This window comes from Phymastichus coffea, unplaced genomic scaffold (genome assembly GCF_024137745.1).
Source record: "Phymastichus coffea isolate CEN01 unplaced genomic scaffold, Cenicafe_Pcof_1.1 PCOF00025, whole genome shotgun sequence".
Taxonomy (NCBI): Eukaryota; Metazoa; Arthropoda; class Insecta; order Hymenoptera; family Eulophidae; genus Phymastichus; species Phymastichus coffea.
The window spans coordinates 666,881-692,535 of record NW_026706836.1 but is presented as its reverse complement, the minus strand read 5'-3'; the positions used below and the strand labels follow the sequence as shown (position 1 = coordinate 692,535).

Sequence of the window (25,655 nt, the reverse complement as noted above, 5' to 3'; positions counted from 1 at the left end):
AATGCCAAGGCAGGTCTAGTTTTCCAGTACTTTAAGCTCGGCCGCGTCAACCGCCACGAAGACTGCAGATCCGCAGCCACCTTGGAACCTCTTCGGTATTAAAGGATCATTTTTCGAGATCGTCCGAAACTCCAGGGCAGATGTAACACGTTCTAAAGAAAGTAAAAACTCATTAATATATATTTCTTGAATGTGAAGCGGGGATTGAAGAGATTTTTGAAACGAAGTTCCTAATTTATCGTAATTCCTCTTTCTCGAGATTCATTTTGCGAATGTTTTTTCTATTGCTGCACGAATCGCTGCATGCGCCTGAAATAACGATGCAACGTATTTTCGAATCACGAACGTCTATTCTAATTTCAGTTACCTGTATGTAGGCCTTGAATATGTGAGTAATCAACTCGTCAGTTCAATCTTCTTGTCGACGACCGCCTTGCCGAAGATAATGTTGCCATTCTTTTTCTCGTCTTGCCGACAGCGACAGCTCGGCGATCATTAACGGTTTGCACGTTTACACCTTGCTTTGTCCAGTTAATTTTTCCCTGGAAATAGATTAATAATTTTAATTTCTTTTTCTGTTCCTCCAATTGATTGAGCACCTGAAACAACGAATATTCCATTGCTGTCAATCGTTCGAATGAATGATGAAGCATGGTGTTGTAATCCGTCATTATCCATCATTAAAGTCTCAATATCGAATATACAAATGATCCACTTTTCAAATATAAGAAATGCTACTACTCGTTTATGTTAACAAGTTTTACCTTACGTAGTACTGTATTGGCAGGTTTGTTACGAGACAAGCTCTCCTTGCTCGGTTGTTGGTAGGACTAAAGTTAAGGTAGTCATGTCGCCTGTGCCAGATTTTGTACTCGCGTCCTGGGACCACATCCTTCTCCATATTGAGTCACAGCGTATTAAGTTGGATGAAACCATCGTCAACAATATTGAACATGAACTGTTGCTGAGCTTTCCCGCCCCCATTTCCATCTTTGTTCTCTTTGTCCTTGGCGTCGTTATCTCGTTTTTCTTTCTTATGAATGTAGGTCTCACCGCTGTTGTCTGCTGTACCATTCTCAAACGATCTGCCCTCTGAAAATGCATGCCAGTTAATAATGCTGTACCTTTCTTTCAGTCAGCTACCTGCATATGAGTGGAGAGATAAGTTAAATAGTAGAGTTTTGTTCTTTATTAAATAGATTGACAAATGTTACCTCCAAAAAATAAGCATGTTCGAAAACACTAGCAAATGAACTTTGTTTAGCTGATTCGTTGATGTACGTTTCACCGCTGTTGTCTGCTGTACCATTCTCAAACGATCTGCCCTCTGAACATGCATGCCAGTTAATAATGCTGTACCTTTCTTTCAGTCAGCTACCTGCATATGAGTGGAGAGATAAGTTAAATAGTAGAGTTTTGTTCTTTATTAAATAGATTGACAAATGTTACCTCCAAAAAATAAGCATGTTCGAAAACACTAGCAAATGAACTTTGTTTAGCTGATTCGTTGATGTACGTTTCACCGCTGTTGTCTGCTGTACCATTCTCAAACGATCTGCCCTCTGAACATGCATGCCAGTTAATAATGCTGTACCTTTCTTTCAGTCAGCTACCTGTATATGAGTGGAGAGATAAGTTAAATAATAGAGTTCTGTTCTTCATTAAATAGATTGACAAATGTTACCTCCAAAAAATAAGCATGTTCGAAAACACTAGCAAATGAACTTTATTTAGCTGATTCGTTGATGTACGTTTCACCGCTGTTGTCTGCTGTACCATTCTCAAACGATCTGCCCTCTGAACATGCATGCCAGTTAATAATGCTGTACCTTTCTTTCAGTCAGCTACCTGCATATGAGTGGAGAGATAAGTTAAATAGTAGAGTTTTGTTCTTTATTAAATAGATTGACAAATGTTACCTCCAAAAAATAAGCATGTTCGAAAACACTAGCAAATGAACTTTGTTTAGCTGATTCGTTGATGTACGTTTCACCGCTGTTGTCTGCTGTACCATTCTCAAACGATCTGCCCTCTGAACATGCATGCCAGTTAATAATGCTGTACCTTTCTTTCAGTCAGCTACCTGTATATGAGTGGAGAGATAAGTTAAATAATAGAGTTCTGTTCTTCATTAAATAGATTGACAAATGTTACCTCCAAAAAATAAGTACGAGGTGTGATCAAAAAGTAAGTTCATTCAAAGTAAATTCAAGTGAATTTTGAAATTTAGCGGGCTACGTCCGTTCGATCTTCGACTTTTTTATTTGGTTATGTCGGTACACTCGTCTAGAACATACGTTCCAAATTTCAGCTTTGTAGTATGTTTGGTTTGTTTGTGAGAGGCATCAAGGTTAGAAGTGTTTTGCGTGCTCCACGATTTGCTGCTGTCTAAAAACATGGATCAAAGAGTTTGCATTAAATTTTGTGTGAAAAATGGAATCAAATGTTCCAAAACACTTGAAATGCTGAAAGTGGCATACGGTGAGTCTACTTTAAGCCAAAAAAATGTTTACAAGTGGTATAAACTCTTCCAAGAAGGCCGAGAAGACACCAACGACGAACCTCGTTCTGGACGCCCCAGCACATCAACAACTGATGAGAATGTTGAAGAAGTGAAGAAAATAGTGTTGGGAAATCGTCGAATTACCATTAGAGAAATTGCTGATGATATTGGCATCTCATTTGGTTCGTGCCAATCAATTTTGACGAGTGTTTTAGACATGAGACGTGTGTCAGCGAAGTTTGTTCCGAAATTGCTCAATTTCGACCAAAAGAAACGTCGCATGAGCATCGCCCAGGAGCTACTGAATGACGTCAACGATGATCCAGATTTACTCAACAGGGTTATAACAGGTGACGAAACATGGGTATACGGTTATGACGTCGAGACTAAGACTCAATCGTCCCAGTGGAGGCATTCTGGATCACCAAGACCAAAAAAAGCACGCCAAGTTCGATCAAATGTAAAGGTTTTGCTTACAGTTTTCTTTGACTGTAGGGGCGTGGTGCATCATGAGTTCTTGCCACAGAGTAGAACAGTAAATAAGGAATATTACCTGCCAGTTATGCGCAATTTGCGCGAAGCAATCCGCCAGAAACGTCCGAATTTGTGGAAAAATAAAAATTGGCTTTTGCACCATGATAACGCCCCTGCTCACACATCGTTGCTTGTGCGCGAATTTTTGGCTAAAACCAACACAGTAACGATGCCACAGGCACCGTATTCCCCAGATCTGGCCCCCTGTGACTTCTTCTTGTTTCCAAAAGTGAAGAGGCCCATGAAAGGACGGCGTTTTGCCACGATTGAGGAGATAAAGACGGCATCGAAGGATGAACTAAACAAGATCACAAAAAATGATTTTTTGAAATGCTTTGAGGATTGGAAAAAGCGTTGGCACAAGTGCATTATATCCGAGGGGGATTACTTTGAAGGAGATAAAATAAAAATTGATGAATAAATAAATATTTTTTGAGAAAAATAAAAATTCACCTTACTTTTTGATCACACCTCGTATGTTCGAAAACACTAGCAAATGAACTTTGTTTAGCTGATTCGTTGAATAGCTGAGAAACTCATTGCTCAAATACTACAGTCAAACAATATTTCCCTGAAAGTTACGAGATGCACATAAAAAAAGTCATCTACCGTGTGAAGCACTCAAATCAGTATTCGGTACTTACACTGTCGATACGCGAAACTAGAGGCAGAGTGCCTTAATTCATTATGTAATTAATAATAAGTATTGAAGTAAGTAAGTGTCTTAATTAATATAATTAATCTCTGCTGCAGATAGCTCTGTACAGTCGACAGTCACGTATATAAATAAACATAAAGGTTAGGTGATCATGGTCGGCGGCAGCGGTGACGTATGTATAGAGGTAGGGGCTCGGCAGCTCGGCTCACATGCGCAGATCGACGGAGCTCTATAACCATAACTCTAATCTGACGTTTAACGCTAATATCGTTGAGGTTATGATATTTATTCTGTGTTTACTTTTGCTATTCGTATACATTTTGAGAACACTTTGTATTAAAGTTATTGCATATATGCTGCATATAAACCATAAACTGAATTAATTTTTAAATGCGAACCAGGCCTGGCACTTTCTGACGATATACAGAAAGAAGCTAAATTTATTTTCAAATACCTAGGTAATAACAAATGATGTTTTGTCCATGATAAATATTTTGAATGAAGATAAAAAGTGATGGATTGATAGAAAATATTTGTATAATTTACACTGTTGTACGTAATCTAGTAATTAATCAGTAAACCTTGTTCATCTGCATATTGTATTTTAATTATTAATACTTAACGTTTTTAATAGAATGAAAACATATTTTTAAATGTGATTAAGACCATATATTGCAATAACTTTTCATGCAACAGTATTAGAAATTATTGATCATACGTAATCTTTCACTTGATAATTCATTTACTTTTGAAACCTGTCTTATTTTGCCTGTCTTATTTTGCCTGTCTTATTTTGAATATTTATTAAATTCACAGCTTTATTTTTTATTTCCAAAACTAATAATAATTTGAATTAGGTTGTATTATACATATTACTGCCATAAAGTTGAAAATTAATTACCTTATAGAAATAAAATTTCATTTTTTCTTAAATTATCTAGCATATTGTCTAATTTTAATGTACGAGATGTGTTCAAAAAGTAAGGTGACTTTGTATTTTTAAGAAAAACTATTTATTTATTTATCAATATTTATGTTGTCCCCTTCAAAGTAATACCCCTCAGATACAATACACTTATGTCAACGGTTTTTCCAATCCTCAAAGCACTTCTCATAAGCACTTTTCGGTATAGCCTTGAGCTCTTCCAGCGATGCAGTCTTTATCTCTTCAATCGTTGCAAATCTCCGTCCTTTCATAGGTCTCTTTAGTTTTGGGAACAAGAAAAAATCACATGGGGCCAAATTCGGTGAATATGATGGCTGAGGCATGATTGTGGTGTTGTTTTTGGCCAAAAAATCTCTCACAAGCAAAGATGAGTGAGCAGGGGCATTATCGTGATGCAAAAGTCATGAATTGTTTTTCCACAATTCTGGGTGTTTTCTTCTTCTTGCTTCTCGCGAACGGCACATAACTTCAAGATAATACTGTTTATTGACCGTGCGTCCATATGGTAAGAACTCCTGATGCACCATGCCATGGTAATCGAAGAAAACAGTGAGCAAAACTTTGACATTTGATCGAACTTGGCGTGCTTTTTTCGGTCTTGGCTTATCTGGGCTCTTCCATTGGGGCGATTGGACTTTGGTTTCGATATCATAACCATATACCCATGATTCGTCACCAGTTATGACCCTTTTGAGTAAATCTGGGTCGTCGTTGACGTCATTCAACAGTTCTTGATCGATGCTCATGCGACGGTTCTTTTAGTCAAAATTTAGCAATTTCGGAAGAAACTTCGCTGAGACACGTCTCTTGCCCAAAACGTTAGAAAAATTTTCATGGCACGAGCCAAGCGATATACCAACATCCTCAGCAACTTCTCTGATAGTGATTCGACGATTTTCCAGAACAATTTTCTTCACTGCATGAACGTTTTCATCAGTTGTTGACGTGCTTGGGCGTCCAGAGCGAGGCTCGTCATTGGCATCTTCCCGGCTATCTTGGAAGAGTTTTTACCACTTGTAAACATTTTTTTTACTCAGAACAGTTTCACCGTATGCCACCGTCAACATTTCAAGTGTTTCGGAGCACTTTATTTTATTTTTTACACAAAATTTGATGCAAATCCTTTGATCCATATTTTTCGATAGCAAGAAATCGCCGAGCACGCAAAACACTTATAACCTTTACGCCTCTCACAACCAAACAAAAAATGCTATACACTTGAAACTTGGTACAGATATTCGGGAAGAGTGTACCAACATAACAAAATAAAAAAATCGATAATCGAAAGTACGTTGCCCGTGAAATTTGAAAAGTCACCTTACTTTTTGAACACACCTCGTATTACTGCGAAATATATAATAAATTATTTTTGAATCCTAAATAAGAAGTACAAATATTCTTTATATACCAGTGATACGTATATATTTATAAATAAATATATATATACAGTGCCGGTCAGCCACTTTTACCCCCCCACGGGCAAAATCAGTCTAACTTCAAAGTTTTATATCTCTGGTAGAAATTAACGTACAGAGACGCGCGTGGGTGCGTTTGAAAGGTCTTTCGGAAAGCTTTCAAATGATATGACTCACGGTTGCCATCGATTGTTTTTTTAAATTTTGCAACAATGATGCAAAATTGAAAATTCTGAAATTTTTTTATTATTTTTGACAATTAACCAATTTTGGAAAAAAAATCGTACGAAAATTTGAAGTACACCATTTTTTAGCTATTACCAAGCCCTATCTGAATCACTCATCAAAAATTTATTTTCGTCAAATATGACGCGCGCACGGGCATTTTTTCCTGGAAGTGACAGTTTTTTTCAACATTTTTTATCTCCGTCAAATTGTAACAATCGAAAAAAATTTATAAGAGAAAAAATGTTTGTTTTTTCACGTAGAATACTGCAATAATTTTTTTTTCGGTTTTTCGAAAAATTTTTTTTTTTTCGGTTTTTTTCAATTTTTTTTTCTCACAGTCGGTACGCTAAAAAGATGAGAAACCACAAAAAAAATTTTTTTCCACCCATTCAATAATACTACATAACAAGTATCGTAAATTACATCAAAAAAAAAATCTTTTTTTTTTTCGACCTTGAAAAATAATTTAAACCGAAAAAAAAAATTTTTCGAAAAACCGAAAAAAAAATTATTGCAGTATTCTACGTGAAAAAACAAACATTTTTTCTCTTATAAATTTTTTTCGATTGTTACAATTTGACGGAGATAAAAAATGTTGAAAAAAACTGTCACTTCCAGGAAAAAATGCCCGTGCGCGCGTCATATTTGACGAAAATAAATTTTTGATGAGTGATTCAGATAGGGCTTGGTAATAGCTAAAAAATGGTGTACTTCAAATTTTCGTACGATTTTTTTTCCAAAATTGGTCAATTGTCAAAAATAATAAAAAAATTTCAGAATTTTCAATTTTGCATAATTCTTGCAAAATTTAAAAAAACAATCGATGACAACCGTGAGTCATATCATTTGAAAGCTTTCCGAAAGACCTTTCAAACGCACCCACGCGCGTCTCTGTACGTTAATTTCTACCAGAGATATAAAACTTTGAAGTTAGACTGATTTTGCCCGTGGGGGGGTAAAAGTGGCTGACCGGCACTGTATATATTGTGACGAAGTGAATGCTCCATTTTTATACCGAATATTCACGTGACGCGCAAACGTATCGAGATGCGCGCGGTAATATCAAAATGTTCAAATTCAATAGTCGGAGAGCAGAAGGGGACGGGAGTCAGTCAACGAACTTGCTACTCGTTAGAAATAACAACAGCGAAATTGTGATCTGTATCACATGCAAGTTAGTTTATTTACCTATTCCCTACAATATACTTGGCCCGCGTGTTTATGTTTACGAAGCGCGCGCGTCAATAGCATGCTGTCCCGGAGCGTCCGCAGCTCTTTGTTCACAGAGTTAACACATGCACGCTACCGATTTTTATAGAGTACGAGGGATTAATAATTAGCTCCGCGCAGTCATACAAAAAGTCGCGATACTAAGCTGGCCAGCTTCCCTTATTAGCGATCGTACTACTAATAAGGGGAAAGGAGACAAGTTTGTTATCGGTCCTTTGCAGGAAACAGTTCGCTCCCGGTTTCGCTCTCGATGGCGAAACTCTGCACCCACGCACACTCACACACACACTCGCTACAGCAGCGACGAAAGCAGATATCACGATATCAGCAGAGGTGTTACTTCCACTCGACGTTCTGGTAACTCGGCTGGCTCACTTCCTATCTCTCGGAAAACGTTGGAAAAACTCTGGCAACTACTCACTGCGGCTAGATGTTTGGATTACTAATCCTCGACTGGTTCATTTATATTCGCGCGCGTTCCGTCCCGTCTCATACCGAGTTCCCTTTTTCTATTTTCCCCAACCAGTAGGTGTTACCCTCGCAGGCAGCCGCATGGTTGAGGCGATTGCGCTAACAAGACGTTTACCGACACTATATATATATATATACATAAAGATTTAGTGTGAGTTTTATGACGTTTGATCTATTTTTGTTTTTAGTTTACTTTGTCTCAACACACTTTTATTCAATTACATGTTCAAATTTTTCAATTTCATAACATACTTATTTGCTAAACAAGTTTATTTCATAGTTTTGTGAGTATCAGTAAATGTAAAAAAATAGCAAAAAATCACAAAAAATTGTTTAATTAAATACCTTATTACTCTCCATCATTACAGATTTAATAAATTACTCGTATATTACAAAGTTATTTGAGAGTGATACTCAAAACTCCAACCAAATAATTTTATACAATTAATTATGACAATGTTTCGCTGGTTTCGCGACAAGACAAATTCATTGTTGACAATTTAATAAAAGACCTGATGAGGCTGGAAGGCAAAACAGCGAAACATTGTCATAATTGTTGACAATTTAATAAAAAACCTGATGAGGCTCGAAGGCAAATGTCGTCATAATTACTTGTGTATAATTATTTGGTTGAAATTTTGCGTGTCATTCTCAAATAACTTTGTAATATAATTCATTACAACAAAAATTGTTTTTTCATTAAACTTCAGCAAAGTGAATATAATTAAATTAATTAATAAATATGCAATATTTTTTATACGATATTTCCCTACAAATTGCCCTTAATCACATATCAAACCTTTCAGTATTTATAGAATATTCACTATCATAAACCTCACTATAAGAAACTACAATTAATTAGTCATTAAATATTTTATACGACCAAATCCACTGTTTGTAATTATGATACTGAATTAAAAAGTCTATAATTCACCTTCTCATAGAAGAATGCGTGGTCTTGAAAACTCATTAATTTAGGTGAGTATTTTATAGAACTTTAGTTGGTTTAATATTAGAACTATAAGAATATTAAAGATAAAAGAATTTTTTTTAAATAGTGGAACAGAATTTCCATTTCTGTAGTATATTTACGATAGAATATAAAAAAATTTATTAAAATAGATCTAGGTAAAATTTTTTAAACATACTCATGCTTTGTAATATAATTTTCAACTAACATACAAGGTGTGATCAAAAAGTAAGGTGAATTTTTATTTTTCTCAAAAAATATTTATTTATTCATCAATTTATATTTTATCTCCTTCAAAGTAATCCCCCTCGGATATAATGTACTTGCCAACGCTTTTTCCAATCCTCAAAGCATTTCAAAAAATCATTTTTTGTGATCTTGTTTAGTTCATCCTTCGATGCCGTCTTTATCTCCTCAATCGTGGCAAAACGCCGTCCTTTCATCGGCCTCTTCAGTTTTGGGAACAAGAAGAAGTCACAGGGGGCCAGATCTGGGGAATACGGTGCCTGTGACATCGTTACTGTGTTGGTTTTAGCCAAAAATTCGCGCACAAGCAACGATGTGTGAGCAGGGGCGTTATCATGGTGCAAAAGCCAATTTTTATTTTTCCACAAATTCGGACGTTTCTGGCGGATTGCTTCGCGCAAATTGCGCATAACTTGCAGGTAATATTCCTTATTTACTGTTCTACTCTGTGGCAAGAACTCATGATGCACCACGCCCCTGCAGTCAAAGAAAACTGTAAGCAAATCCTTTACATTTGATCGAACTTGGCGTGCTTTTTTTGGTCTTGGTGATCCAGAATGCCTCCACTGGGACGATTGAATCTTAGTCTCGACGTCATAACCGTATACCCATGTTTCGTCACCTGTTATAACCCTGTTGAGTAAATCTGGATCATCGTTGACGTCATTCAGTAGCTCCTGGGCGATGCTCATGCGACGTTTCTTTTGGTCGAAATTGAGCAATTTCGGAACAAACTTCGCTGACACACGTCTCATGTCTAAAACACTCGTCAAAATTGATTGGCACGAACCAAATAAGATGCCAATATCATCAGCAATTTCTCTAATGGTAATTCGACGATTTCCCAACACTATTTTCTTCACTTCTTCAACATTCTCATCAGTTGTTGATGTGCTGGGGCGTCCAGAACGAGGTTCGTCGTCGGTGTCTTCTCGGCCTTCTTGGAAGAGTTTATACCACATGTAAACATTTTTTTGGCTTAAAGTAGACTCACCGTATGCCACTTTCAGCATTTCAAGTGTTTTGGAACATTTGATTCCATTTTTCACCCAAATTTAATGCAAACTCTTTGATCCATATTTTTAGACAGCAGCAAATCGTGGAGCACGCAAAACACTTCTAACCTTGATGCCTCTCACAAACAAACCAAACATACTACAAAGCTGAAATTTGGAACGTATGTTCTAGACGAGTGTACCGACATAACCGAATAAAAAAGTCGAAGATCGAACGGACGTAGCCCGCTAAATTTCAAAATTCACCTTACTTTTTGATCACACTTCGTATAAAACTTCAAAGTTTTAATAATTTTGCTTTTCAGTAAGTTAATACTTTTAATAAAAGCATATATATTTTAATCAGTTAGGCATTCTAATTAATTATACTAGGAAAGGTTCAACTACCGAAGTAGGCTTAGCGGTCTTGTCATAGCAATCTTATCTTGTCTTAGCGGTGTCTCATGGTAGACTATACAAGTTTAAGGTTCTGCAAAATTACTCACTATGAGCATTTGTTTGAAAAAAAAATTAATTTTTAATATTTTACGAATATACAAATGTTACATTACAGAATACTTCTAATATCGCTACTGTGCGAAAAACTACAAAAACGAAAAATGTGTAAAATGTATATTTTCTTGGGCAACTTTCCAGAATCAAGTTGTAAGAAGATTAATAGCACAGAAGAAGTTATTGTAATCTTAGATCAGTTTTCTTTTACAACGAAAGTAGGCACATATCTGTGTAAAAAATGCAACAAAAAAGTTGTATTCGTAGTCAATAAAAAGCTCAAAACTAACAGTGAGCAATCAAATGAAACTCTACTACTTCGATAGAAACAGATTTTCATGATTCAACCATTCGTATTACAAGTATGTGGAGTAATATTCAACCTATTATCTTAAATCACAAAAACGAATTGATTCAATTCTTCTTCAGATTCAACAAACTGACTCTCAAGCATCGTCACAATCGCTGTCTTCTGGATACGATCATTCGTATCAACCTCAAATCACGCAACAACCAGCCGTTGCTCATGTTTCATTACCTATACCAAGATGTTTTTTAACAGAAAATATTGCATTGTTTCTAGAAATATTTATAACAGATCTCGTGCACTATTTGAAGGTCGATTATACTGCTACAAAAATATGCAACTTTACATACAGTATGGATCTCGATATCTTTTGAATTAAAAATATCTTTTGAACAATCGATTTTATCAAGATGATTTGAATAAAATAAAAATAAGTTCAAAAAGTTGTTCAATACCTTGTTGATGAAGAAATAAATCTGATACAATATTTGACATTAGAGAGTAATAAATCATTGTTAAATGAAGTTGCAGGATACCAATTGAGTGAAGATCGCTTGAAAGCTCCAATAGGTTTAACTTCCGAAAACATAAAAAAAATTAAGCTCACGTTTGAGATCATTAAAAAAACTCATACAACCGAATAGCTGTAGAAGGTTTGATAACTTTTTCATTCAAATTGAGAGCTGGGGCATCAAATAACATAGCGACCATTTTCAAATTCAACAATGATGAATTAGTGTCTGCTAATGTCAAAGCGTCTTTTGAAAAGTAAATGTTGCATAGATATTTTAGTATAAAAAATGACATGTTTGATGAAGAACGTAATAAGATTAGGAGAAATCTGATTGAAAACCATAAATCTCAAGATGTTCAAAAGTTACTAAAACTGAAGAATGATTAGCTAGCCTTAATATTTGACGGTACTCATGTTAAACATCAGAAAAATTTAAATAATGAATACCAGCGTTGTGCATTCTCAGGGTAGAGAAAAACTCTCTTGATCAAACCATTTACTGCTTGTACTATGGCTACTAAACTTGGCACATCGTTAGAACACTAAAAAATATTGAACCCGTATTTTTTTATTTTTGCGGAATCCACTTTTTAGGGGTAGAAACCACCCCTAGCAACCCCTATGCGGGATAACCCACATTACCCTGGGTAGAGCGAGTTTAATTGACTGCTTTCTATAAAAAACTTAAGATCTCAACCATGGAGAGGTTAACCCACCGTAACATTGACATACCTCATCCCCATAAGCCCTTACAAACCTTTATAAACCACCCCTACGAACCACTAAGCAGGCTAACCCACCTAACCCTCGGTAGAGCGAGTTTAATCGACTGTTTTTTGAAAAAATTTAAGATCTTAACCATAAATAGGCGAATCCATCTTAACCCTGATATACTTTACCTCAACAAACCCTCACAACCGTAATAAACCATCTCTACGAACCCCTAAGCAGGCTAACCCACTTAACTTTAGGTGGAGTAAGTTTAATCAATTATTTTTGTATTAAAAAATGAGTTCGATAGCTCTAAATAGCTTAATCTGCTTGCACCATCATCTTATAATTACTTTATCTCCCAAAGCTATGTGCAATCCTCAAAACCCATCTTTTTCAAGCTATTGTTAGTGTTATCCAGGACAACGACGAGGACGTAATAGATTTTTGTTCATACATTGAGTTCGTTTGTAAGAGTTGTCATATAAGGCTAAATATTTTTGATTTCCTTGTAACCGTTGAATCATAAAGAAAGATTATTTAATGATTTGCCAATTATTATGAAATTTATATTTTTCATAATTTTGTCAGCAGAGAAATCAGTATTATAATTAGCGTTCTTGAACAACTTAAGATTTCGTTGTCGGAGTAATATGTAACATTATTCTTTGTAAATAATATGAAAGTGACGCATTACATAGAAAACTAACAGTGTCTAAAATAATATTTTGCTTTAATGTGCCCTATAATTTTTTTTCTTTTAAACGATGTAATATACTCGTATACGGAAATATTAAAATTTTTTTTTTAAATTTGTATTCTATTTATTAATTTTGTGATAATATGTAAGCGTTTATGAAATTATTTACACCTATTGTTTTTTTAATTTACTAATCGTATAGACAATTGAAGCTTATCTTGTTTTAATTTATTTAAAAAATTTTGAGTAAGTTTTTAGCTGTTAATAAGGATTACTATAAATCCAACAAATATTTCGAAACTATTAACTTTGCTTTTCAACATCCAATGTACAACATAGAGTCAAAAATTACTGATAAAGAAACCACTTTTGCAGCAAATATAGTTGATATTATAAAAGATGCTATTGATAATGATGTATTTTTAGAGACTTATGATACCTTATGTTTAAATGAAAATAGTGTAATTGCTGATGAGGCTTTAATGATCGGAAATGACGAAGTGGAAGATGAATCTGATGAGACATCTGAAGAAGAGAATGAAGTTACTGAAAATATTAATATAGAGTACAAAATGAATGCTGTTAACTTTTGGCGTTCGTCAACCAAGGCGCGGAGAAGTTTAGGCAGTGTTCAGAGCAAATACAGGAAAGTGAAAGATTTAAAACCATTGTACAGATGGGAACAACAAATAAGTAATAATGGCGAAAGAATAGAGAAGTTACAGTTTATTTCTAATAAGATTTTTCAACATTTTCAAAGAGCAACAGATCAATGTCTTCCTATTCATGATATAGATTTGAAAAGATGGGCTTTGGAAGCTAGAGAAGAAATAGGATTATCCGCTAAATTATTTACAGGTTCGGTTAAATGGATTCATAATTTAAAAAAAAAGCATGGTATAGTTTCGAGAAAAATAAATAAATTTGTTACTCAAGCGCAAATATCAAATAAAGCAGAATTATTACAAACAACATCAAGTTTTGTTGAACAAGTCAAATTAGAAATTTCTCGAATAGGACCAAGGAACGTTTATAATTCGGATCAGTCAGGATTCAATCTTGAATCCCACGCTGGTCGTACACTCGCTATTACAGGTATTTTGAAAATTGAATGTCTTGCTCAATCTCTGAATTCATTGACTCATAGCTATACAATACAGCCAATCATTTCTGCCGATGGTATTCTAAAACCACCTTTACTAATAATTTTGCAAGAAAATACGGCCAATTTGGTCCAATGATAGAAAAAATAATATATAAAGCTGAAAATATTGTTGCATATGATTCGAATTCAGGAAAATCAACATCAAATTTAACTATCAAATGGTTTGAAGATATTTTTTTACGTATTGCAGGAAACGAAAGTACGCTGTGCCTAGATTCATGGACTGGACAGAAAGAAAAAATATTCACTAATTCTAACAAAGGGACTAAAAAAGTAAAAGTGTGTACGATACCAGCTGGAGCCACAGGATTTTCACAACCACTAGACGTGTATGGATTCAGACCATGGAAAAACTTCTTAAAACACTTTTCAGATCTAGTTCTTTTAAATAGATATGACATAAACTTACATTTAAGAAATAATATCCTTAAAATTTAATCGTTAATCCACAACCAATTTTCATCACCGCGATTTGTAAATATGTTTAAGTATGCATGGTGGAAAAGTGGGTACATTACAGAAAAACCAGAAAAGGTTCAAACTCCTGTTGAGTTTTGTTTTAAAAATGTTGACGCTTACTGTATAGTATGTAATACTATTGCAATAATAAAATGCGCCTGGTGTACTAATCCTCTGTATATACAGCATTTTTTCTCTATCACTGACGAGAATCGTCCTCATTATTGCAAGAAATACGTGAAAAGCTAAGGAATTCACGGAAATCTATCATTCGTGAGAGGCGAGGGGACTCACGTTAAGGGGGTATCCCTCAATAGATCGATGAAAAAAGTCTTTTTTTTTTTTTGCATAGATCGAAAGTACATCATTTCAAGAATGTGCTGTTAAAATATTGGACCGAAATTCAGAGCGGTTCAGCTGCTATAGATATTTTCGTATAGAAACTCTGGCGCGCAGAGCAGGTAGGCAGCTGCGCGCTCGAGCGGCAAGGCGCCCCGCTGGGCGGTGCCCTGCAGTTCGCTTCCTACTTATAATATACAATGGATTAGATGTTTCTCGATCTTCCTTTGTATAAACTGTACGTTCGTTTACAGGGTCAGGCTAGGTGTAGCATAGTAGGTACAAAGATTTCTGGGGAAAGGTAGGGATTCGTTTGGGAGACCGTTACTACAGTTTGCTCAGTTTTATTTCGGCTTTTGGGTAGTGAGCATCGTGTTTCTAGTTTTCACAATTTGAAAATGAGTACTAGTTATCCTAAGGGCGAAAAAGAAGAAGGCTATCGTGCCGCAAAGAGACGAAGATCTTTCCGCAGTAATCAATTCTCAACTGAAGAAGGCGAGCAAGTAGGATGTTTATGAGCATCCAGCTCCACTACACCCAGATGTACAAAAACATTTAATCCCGATTTATCAAGTTTTATCGAAAGATGATTTATTGAAAAGATGCTTAGGTGGCTACACGCAAAATGCAAACGAAAGTTTCAACTCAGTCATTTGGCGATTAGCTCCGAAGCATTTACACTGTGGGCCAAAAACTGTTGAAATTGCCGCTCATACAGCTGCTGTACTCTTCAATGACGGATTCTATGGTGTACTAAGAATTATGAAATCGCTGCAGTTCAAAATCGGGCTATCCGCAGCCAACTACGGGAAGAGCGCAGACGATGAGCGCGTGAAGCGTCAAGAAATCCGCAGCCAAGAATCCACAAAAGCAGCTAGGACTGCTAAAAAACTAAAAGCTGCGAAGTCAAATCAACAGTATGATGAAGAAGAAGGTATCCTTTATGGTGCTGGTATTGCTGATTGAGTGAAAACCAATTTTATTCGATGTGAGTATGAAAAAAAATGCCGTTTTCGCCTGCCGCAAACTTTAAACGCGTTTATCTCCGAATCATTTTTTTTCGATTTGTCGATTTGGCGGGCGCTCTTACTCAGCGAATTTTCAACTTAAAAAAAAAAAAAAACCATTTGAACGGAAATTAAATAATCTCGTCGATGTACCTATAAAATTCTGTCAAATATTGTTTGTTAACCGCTTTTTGGCATGAACAATAAAAAAAAAATATATTTTTTTTTTAAAAGTCCGCCATTTTGTAAAATAATTTTTCCGAGCAATAAATTTAGGTTCATCGACGAGAAATATGTCTAATGAAACTAAAAAAATGTTTTCTGTATGTTTCAGAGTGATTGGAAAGCCAGGATTTGAACCGCCAAAAAGGAAAAAAAAAAAAAGTTTATAACTTTGAACGAGTACTGCACATTTATTTATTACAATATTTCTCTAAAAAATTTTTTTTCTAATTTGTTAAAATTTCAATAAAACACAGTCTAAATTTCATGAAAAAATATTGAATAGTTTTCTTTTAAAAAATTCCCAAAGTTTTCGTCGATTTTCTGCGATTTATTGAGGGATACCCCCTTAATCTAGCACTCCAAAGGGAACAATAACCTACTACGTCCTCGTCGTTGTTCCTGGGTAACGCTAAATATAGGATTAGATAGGTTAGCCTGCTTGGAAATTGGTAGAAAATATTTGGTTGAGATGTTAAATTCTTTCAAAAAACAGTCGATTAAACTCACTTTACCCAGGGTTAGGTGGGTTAGCCTGCTTAGGGGTTCGTAGGAGGTGGTTTATAGGGGTTGTGAGGGTTTGTGGGGATGTGGTGTATCAAGGTTAAGGTGGATTAACCTGTCTGGAGTTAAAATCCTAAGTTTTTATTGAAAACAGTTAATTGAACTCGCTCTACCCAGGGTAAGGTGGGTTATCCCGCATAGGGGTTGGTAGGGGTGGTTTCTACCCCTAAAAAGTGGATTCCGCAAAAATAAAAAAACACGGGTTCAATATTTTTTAGTGTTCTAACGATGTGCCAAGTTTGGTTGAAATCGGTGAGTGGCACCTGGGTAGTGTTACTTGTAAGTGACACAGTCTGCGTGTAAGGTTACAAAATGATTCGGGGGAGAGAGAGAGAGAGAGAGAGACATTAAACTACGCGGATTAAATGTTCGGGACGATTATATAAAGAGTTAACTAGCGCATGCACTAAAATTCTCGCGCGACACTTTTTATGAATGGCGTAACTCACAAAAAGCGCACCTACCCTATATTGCAATTACAGTCATCAGCCATAACTGTGCGCGTCGTTGCAAACTCCAGTCACTGTGTCGCTGTCACTGCGAGTCTCACTCTTAAGTTGCTGCTACCAGTGATCTATTTTCCTCTTTTTCTTGTTTCTTTTTCTTATTATAATAAAGCACGATCTGGATATCACTCCAACACCTGTTAATGGCTCAAATGTTACTGCCCCGCGCGTCTACATCTACTTCAATTCTTCGCTCTCTCATTATAATATAATAATATTATAATAAGATAACCGATGACCGTTGTAATATACATATATATATATATATATATATATATATATATATATATATATATATATATATATATATAATACACACAAGATGGATATAAACTACTCTCTTAATTTTATGTATAAAATCTGTTCTCAATAATTATCAGTATAACATTCGCAATGCTGCTGAGTATACATATACATATGTTATAACAAACACGCCTAATGGTGCCTATTCTCACGTTAGTTTTTTAGAGATAGCTTGATAGTAGAAAAGATAGCGCGTCATATTTAATTCATCTACACTTAGTAGAGAGAGAGAAAGAGAGAGGAGAGACAATAGCTTGACTAAAGTAAAAGAGAGAGAGATAGCGTTCCATGCTAAAATCATCAAATTTGAAATTCGTATATCTTGGTAATTAATATTCACGGCCAAGAGAAAATGGAAGCGGAAGAACTAGCCGAAGTTTGCTGATGGTAGAGTATGGATGTATAATTCCGACTCTCTGTATACTGCTTTGGAATTCTTTTCCTCGCGATTACAGTAATTTTGTTTTCACGTGTGTAAAAGCACTAAAGCTTGTTCATGCTCACCGTGTCTTCAAAAATTCTTAATAATATATCGTATCAACATTGTTAAATCATAGCACCATAATATTTAGAATGATCCACTCTGTATAAATAGTCGTTGTCATCTTCAAAATTAAAAGTTAGTACTGAACGACTTGTAAATCAGCGTCATTCATTTATATAATTTCTGAATTATTTGGCGTGAATGCACTGTGTGTCATTAAACTTTAATTTTGTTTACTTTGTGCAATAAGGAGTACGAAAAAGCATGTACGTATTCGCGGCTCTAGAATTATTGCTCAATTATTATAGTATGCGAATAGAAAATTAATATAGCATAATATCTACTTTTTATTTATTTTTAAAATTTTAATTTTGTTATAATTAATTTAAAGAACCGAGCCTACCCGTACACCTACACATTCCACAGCGTTTATTTTTGTTAAATTACATAGTCCACAATTACACGTTTATTTTTGCTAATAAACAAGCTCAATTTATTAATAATTCAAAATTCTATTAATTTGGAATCAATTTCCTGATAGGTGACAATTTGCGCGAGGCGAATTTGTCCCGTGTATAGGCCTTTCAACAGACGAGCGGCCTTTAACTCGGGTGGCAGTTAGGCTCTCGGGCACCCCGTCCCGTTCGCGCGTCAATAACGAAATCTTCGTAAATTTGAATCCGGACTCCTGATACCGCGATCGTGAGATATTCGATCGGACGTATTCGTATATATCTATCCGGAATCGGTTATATATAAAATAAACAATAACGGAGAAACATATGGATATACTCAAGCGCGTTTTATAGTATTTATAAAATTTATTTTATAAAGCTCAAGTACATGAATAAATAATCAAACGAAAGTAGAAAAAGATATATATATATATATATATATATATATATATATATAGACGGGTGTTCTTCGCCTCGCGTTGTCTATTATTTATTAACAAATGGTACTCACTTATTTTTAATAAAGTTATTGGCGTTCGGTCCTTTATGTATTATTATTGTTTTTTTTATTTATGTGGTCTTCCTTCCTTTCGTTTTTAAAAACGGATTGTAAGGCCCGTCAAATGTACGCGTATATTTGTATATGTCCAATTAATACTGTGGATTAATATATTTCCTTGGTCCTAGCGACGTGAACAAATTGCCTGTATGGTTGCTGTCTATCTTTGCCTTTTATTAACACTCAAGCTCTGCTGAAGTAAACTGAACTCAACTTTTAATTAAGTAAAAGAGTGATACCGGATAACTCGGACAAATTAAACCAAACTAAATTTAAATTTCAATTGGCGAGATAAACTCTGAATTCGGAAATATTGCGGCCTTCTTGCTCTGGTGCTCAGTCCTGACTAACTAATCCCCGTCGTCGTTTTTACCAGTTTGTTATATATCTTTTGTCCCTCACATTCCGTCTCTCTCTCTAGCGCATATGCTTTAGACGTTTACGCGTTTCTAATCGGCTCGTCTTACTTAGCCAAGCACACTGACTGCGGCATACTATTGCAGCATGCTGCAGCAGCGTGAATCAGCTTCTCCCGCTCATTCCCACCGAGCCGCGCACACGAATACTGCTAGCTATGGTGTTTTATCGCTATATCCTTGGCCTTAGCGCAACACGAACGAGACTCTCGAAAGCGAAATTTCAATCGTAAAATACGAGGTCTGTCCGGAAAGTATCGGGCCTACGTTTATATCTTCGCGCCATAGTGTTCGAGCGACTTCTACCGGACAGAAACGTCAACAGTAAAGCCTCACGAATCTATTGGTTACTTACTGGCACCTGCCGGACGTATAGTTCATGCGCAGCGTGTCTTCGTTTACAGTGCCTTTTTCGCGTTCGTCGGATTTTGATATTGTCAAAAATGACTGAAAAACAAGATCAACGAATTTGCATCAAATTTTGCTTTCAACTCGGAAAAACGAGTTCGGAAACTATTGAAATGATGCAAAAGGCCTTCGAAAGCAAGTGTATCAGCAAAACACGAATAAAAGAGTGGTATAAACGGTTCGAGGATGGTCGCACTTCTGTCGATAGTGATTCTCGTTCCGGCCGACCTTCGACGACCAAAAACCGCAGATAATATTGAGCGGATGTAACTTGCAATCGAACAAGATCGTCGTATGACTGTGCGAGAACTAGAAGAAGACCTTGGGATACCAAAAACTATCATTTCAGAAATTTTAACTTAATTCATCTTTAATTCATCCCAAAATTGCTTACAGCAGAGCAGAAGAACATTCGCTTAGAAATCGCTCTGGACAATCTGGAAATGGTCAATAATGATGATAATGTACTTAGAAAAGCTATTAAGTTATTACGGGTGATGAATCATGGGTTTATGGTTATGATCCTGAAACAAAACAACAATCTTCACAGTGGAAGCATTCTGAATCGCCAAGACCAAAAAAAGCACGTCAAAGTCGGAGCAACGTTAAGTCAATGTTGATTGTTATTTTCGATTGTGAAGAAGGTGTTGTACATCACGAATATGCACCAACAGGTCAGACAATCAACAAAGAATACTACGTTCAAATTTTGAAACGTTTGCGTGATGCAGTAAGAAGAAAACGGCCGTACATTTGAGAAAGTGGTGACTGGCTTCTCCATCACGATAATGCGCCAGCGCATTCATCCAATCTTGTGCAGCAGTTTTTGAGCAAACACAATATCGCATTGATTCGACAACCTCCGTAGAGTCCCGACATAGCCCCTTGTGACTTTTGGCTGTTTTCAAAACTAAAAAAACCACTCAAAGGACACCGATTCGATGTCAAAACAACGGTTGAAAATAATGCGACGAGTGTACTTAAGGCTATCCCTAAAAGTGAGTTCCAGGACTGTTTTGAAAAGTGAAACATCGATGGAACCGTGCTATTCAATCAAGTGGGGATTACTTTGAAGGATGTCACCCACCAGATGATAAAGAATAACGCTAGCACGAAAATATAAAGGTAGGCCCGATACTTTCCGGACAGATCTCGTATAACAAATGGTACGTCACGTAACACTTCCTCTCGTCCAAATTATCCTTTACCTCTCCTTGGTTTCATATCAGTTTTGGTAGAACAAAGGTGCATTATGTCAGATACCAAAATAAATATAAAAAGTATGTGACAGTACGAACAGCCATAATCGCTGGCCCTGTGTACGGCACTCTCCTCGCACGGACGCAGCGATCAGACGTTGCTTTGGCAAGATGGCATTCATACGTTGTTTGTTGCAGGGCCTGGAAGATGTTAGCACGGCTAGAGGAGGGGGCTCGAGATGATAGCGAGAGTGAGAAAAGCAGAGAGAGAGAAAGAAAGAGATCGACTAATTGGTGGAGAGGGGGTTGATCGGCAGATTCATAAGCGGGGAAATTCGCGAGAATTGAAAGAGAGAAGAGAAAGAGAGAGATAAGTCAAGAGGAGAGTCGAGAGAAGGGTCAGAGGAAAGATCTAGCAAGAAGCCAGCAAGAGAGTTCAAAAGGAGGGTGAAGAGTGAGAGAGAGACTAATCTTTTACTCGTCAATAATGGGTTTACAAGACGCTAATCTCATGCTGATAGACTACGAGCGGCGCAATAGCAAATTGCGAGTGCAGAGGTGAATTGCCGATTCCCTTTTAAACCTAATTATTATAATTAATTCCAAATAAGCAATTCCACCGTTAATGTGGCCGACGGGGTAGCTGGTAGATCTGCTACACTACCCACCCATCAGCTGGCGCCCAAACATACAAGAGAGAAAGATAAAAAAAAGAACACCGTACCGACCTCGACCGTCAGTCTCTCTAATGACTGGAACACGTCGTTAGATTACGTCATTGGTGCGCTCCTACTTGATGAGTGCCTCGCTGGTATTAATGTCGTTGCTATTAGTTTCTCGCTCGCTCCACAGATACTGATGACCAAAACCATTGTCGCTTGTTGTTATTTCGCTGTCCTTCGCTCACTCGGTGTCTACAGCAGCGTCGATGACCGCTCACGCACGCACACGCGTACCTCGCCGGCTACCCACATGCACCGGTGCCGAGTATCCTTCGGGACACGGCTAGGAACGACCTATTCACAACACCCTGTTTCTCGTCCGCCCAACGAGCGTGCCTCCAAAAACTTAACCTTGGCGAGGTTGCTGAAACAACTCCGGAAAACCGTTGAAAATTCAGTTCAATCTGTGCGCGCGATGGTCTCTGCTAATGTCCAGCAGATATATATTCTACCCGAAATTGCGGAGGATCGCAACTGCAGCGCTCTCTCTTTCTCGTCTTTCTTCTGTGCTATCTCGATCGCTCCATCCGTCAGCTCAGCCCGTACACCGCACCTCGAACATAAAATCCAAGCATGAGTGTGCGTACCCCACGCAGACACTCTCAGCTTGGCACGACGCGTGGACATTGGCGAAAGCCAAACGGACGAAATCGGCCTAGCTGATATACTCCGTTACAAGATATTACAGTGTAATTTTTATACACAGCTTCTTGTAGAAATGCTTCTCGTATTGAAAGTAGAAGTGAAATGATCGCAAGATATTTATAATGAAAAGCTCTGCCTAGCAACTTACTGTTTGTAGTAACTACCAAGTCATATAAACCGTTTTAAGGACGTTTCGCGATAAGTGATTTAGATCTAACTGTGCATATGCCTTTATCTCACCGTCATTTTTTGAACGTTTTTCCAATTGTCCTCAATACCAGTAATTATAGTAGCATCAACATAAAATGAAATTGAATTATCTAAAAAAATATTGAATGAATCATTTAAATAGATAATATATAGTAGGGAATCTAGAATTACTCCTTACCTAAATTGTCTGCAGATGAATTACTTTGATGATTTTGAATTTTAATATATTGCTGTCTATCAGTCAAATAGCTTTTGCAAAGATCATTAGTTGATCCTTGTATACTGTATCTCTTCAATTTAATAAGTAGAATTAAATAATCTATAGTATCTATCGCCTTGTTCAAATCTAAATAAATTATAATTATTGTTTTGTTCTTGTTGATGCCTCTAATTAATAGATTTATAATATGTGATAGTGCACTTTTGATTCTTATTAATTATCTTTTGAAATTTCACATTGAAAATAGTAAGATTGTTTAAAATTTATACTATATTTATAGTGAAGATTATGTTTATGCGATGTATTTCTTAGAATTCGAAATAAATATCTCCTTATGGAAAATTAATGAGTAAACAGATCCTTACGATAGGTTACATGTTATTTATCTATTGTTGTTCCTGGCTCTTTATTGTAATTTTATTATTAATGTATGAAGATAATTAATATATAATAATTGTTTCAGAGCGCGAACAAGTACTTAGAACGTGAAGCAGATATCATTTACAAAATTTCATTTGCCTTTGAAGATGATGGACTTTCAAATTCACAAATGTATTAGTATTTATAAAAAAAACTGGTCACCCATGTCATAGCATTTTAGAAAAAAATATATGTATGTAGAACGATGCAAAAATATCCTCGAATCAGATGATCATATTGTACAGGAACCGTGCATTTGAAAAAGCAGATGCTTCATATAATCATAATTATCTTTAGATTTATGACTTTTGTATTTATCAATTATGATTAAATTACAACCATATATATATAGATTTTCTGCAGATTATTGTTACTGTTATTATTTATACCAACCTATCTTTTACAACGGAAATATTAGCAATTTCTTGTTGAACTATAAGTACATATGATAAAACATTGTTTATATTCGTTTATTCATAGTTGTGTATAGCAATTTTTAACTGATATCATGTTGTATATTTAAAATGAGATAAATGACAATAAGTTTAAATATTAAGCTTTATTTATTTAAATATGTCTTTTTAAATAAATAATAATACCAAATAATTTCATGCATTTGGTAAATACGGTCAGTCCAGTGTATTAAAGAAAGGGAGAGTATCCAACACACAATGTCATAACTGCTAGGAACTTAGGCAGACAAAAAAATAATATCATGCAATTGCGGTTTGTGTGAAAATGTGAAACAACACACAACTAAATATTTTCCGATTAAAAAAAATTAGATATAAAATATGCTAATTACAACAGTAACCAAACTACAAATTATAAAGGATATCGAATTGTCAAACATCTACAGCAAAAATTATTTCTAAAATTAAAAAAAAAACAGAATCAGATCAATTAGAACATACGTCCAAGGAACGGTAAAAGAAAAGGAAAAAAGTAAGGCAGAAGAATCAAAACAAATACATTGGCAGGGCAAAGTAAACACAATAACAATCAAATAGCAATCGTAGTAGGTACAATGAAAAAGTATTTTTATTCTTGTAAGATGATATGGTCCCTATATATTTTTCATTTGAGAGGGAATAAAACACGAATTGTTTTTATGTAAATAACGAAATTTTTTATTATTTTATGAAAATTGTGGAGGAAAATTTGGGGAGGTTTAGGCCGCGCACGCGAAGTATCACCGCCACAAGGCCTAGAGTGACTTATCTCCACGACTAGGTTGTAAGAATGCCAGATCGTCATTCCTATGTTATGACGATCTTCGGGGATAAGAGTAAGAAATCCTCACCTTGGGTTGGGAGTTCAGTGGATGTAGCGTGTCCGGCTACCTAACGTATAGAACTATTCGAATAAACTCTCGTTACAAACTCACCTTATAGTTTACATTTCGTTAGCTAACTACGAGGGTGGTCCGATAAGTACTTAGCCTCACCGCCAGATGGCGCCACTCTCGCAAAAGAAATATTCTATCACGTAGGTATCACCTTCTCGATGGTTACTGTCAAGATTTCAGCCGGATCGGAGTTGTAGTTTATTTTTGAGAGCGTGTGCAAGCAAGTGTGTCCGTTGATTTTTGAAAAATGGAAAAAGAGCAGTATCGGTCGGTGATTCGATTCTTGTTTTTGGAAGGGAAATTGCGCAGCGAAATCAAAGAGCGCTTGGATACTGTGTACGGTGACTCTTCTCCTTTGATGGCGATCGTCAAAAATTGGTTTAACGAGTTTCAACGTGGTTGCACGTCGATTTTTGAAGAGCCATGTCCAGGTGCTACGAAAACGGCTACCACGGAGGATAACGTGACAAAAATTCACGATGTCGTATTGGCAAATCGACGATTGAAGGTGCGCGAGATAGTTAAGATCGTAGGCATCTCAAAAGACCGCGTGGGTCATGTCCTGCATGAAATTTTGGGCATGACAAAGCTGTCGGCGCGATGGGTGCCGCGTTAGCTCACTCCGGACAACAAGCGCAACCGTGAGACAACTTCAGAGCAATGTCTGACGCTGTTTAAGCGCAATCCGAAGGAGTTTCTGCGTCGTTTTATGACAGTCGACGAAATATGGATCCACTGGTATACACCAGAGACCAAGGAACAGTCGAAACAATGGACTTTACCTGGCGAAAGTGCTCCGAAGAAGGCGAAGACTGCCCCATCGGCCGGAAAGATGATGGCCACCGTTTTCTGGGATTCACAAGGTGTGATCTACATCGACTATCTGGAGAGGGACAAAACGGTCACAGGGCTGTACTATGCCGAATTATTGGGCCGATTCGACGTCGAATTGCAGAAAAAACGGCCCCATTTGGCGAAGAAAAAAGTGCTCTTCCACCATGACAACGCACCGGCTCACACCTCCGCCGTCGCCATGGCCAAATTGATCGAATTAGGCTACTAA

The 25,655-nt window shown here is 36.4% G+C and overlaps 1 protein-coding gene across 1 annotated transcript in view; it reads left to right on the top strand.

The window, feature by feature from the left end:
• Window positions 1-23,626, top strand: part of LOC131675546 (ran-binding protein 10) — a 710,588-nt gene extending 686,962 nt beyond the window's left edge. The window contains exon 8 of the mRNA XM_058954562.1: window positions 23,288-23,626. The gene's annotated coding sequence lies outside the window, so the exon portion shown is untranslated. The remainder of the gene's footprint in view (window positions 1-23,287) is intronic.
• Window positions 23,627-25,655: the final 2,029 nt, after the last annotated feature.